The following is a 714-nucleotide window of genomic DNA, read 5'->3' on the forward strand; positions in this document are numbered from 1 at the left end:
CTCCGAAGCGGGGAAGTGGGGCAAGATGGTTTACATCTCGAACGGACAAGTGTCGGGCAGCCAGAGTCAGTCTCCGTGGAGATTATCTTTGATAACAGATTTCTTCTGGGGAATAGCTAAGTTTGTGGTTTTGTTTTTCAAAACTCTGTTTCGGCAAGATGTGAAACAAAGAAGAAACTATGGAAACTCATCTGATTCCAGATATGATGATGGAAGAGGGCCACCAGGAAACCCTCGCTGAAGAATGGGTAGAATCAATCCTCTGCATGGCCCCAGTCCTTCTCCAGTGGCTGGTGGATGAGGAAGGTAAATGTCTACTCTAAGAAGCAGACAACTGGACATGCACATCCATAGCAGAAGGAAACCGTCAAGAAGTGGAGCGCTGACCATGCTGAGCAATAGATGAATGTGTGTGTCTAAACAAGAACTGCTCTGTGTCCTCACAGATGAATGAGGACACGCTGGGAATTCCCTCTGCAGGTAATTGACCTGACTGACATGCAGTTCCATAAATACACATATGTGTCTCATTACCTTTTTTGTATAGTTTATTAAAGTATTAACATAGTTTTCACAAGTACATATTTTTAGGTTGCAGAATGGACTCCTCATCTTTATATTAAATTCATGAAAACACTGAATCTGAATAAAATAAATAAAAGGCTGTGTATGTAGCACTTTTAGTGTCACCTTTTCAACTTCTGAAATACTGTT

At 41.5% G+C, this 714-nt stretch overlaps 1 pseudogene; it reads left to right on the forward strand.

Moving 5' to 3' along the window:
- LOC102141404 (selenoprotein K-like) lies at positions 1–325 on the forward strand (annotated as a pseudogene).
- Positions 326–714: the final 389 nt, after the last annotated feature.

The sequence above is a fragment of the Macaca fascicularis genome, chromosome 10, assembly GCF_037993035.2.
Source record: "Macaca fascicularis isolate 582-1 chromosome 10, T2T-MFA8v1.1".
NCBI lineage: Eukaryota > Metazoa > Chordata > Mammalia > Primates > Cercopithecidae > Macaca > Macaca fascicularis.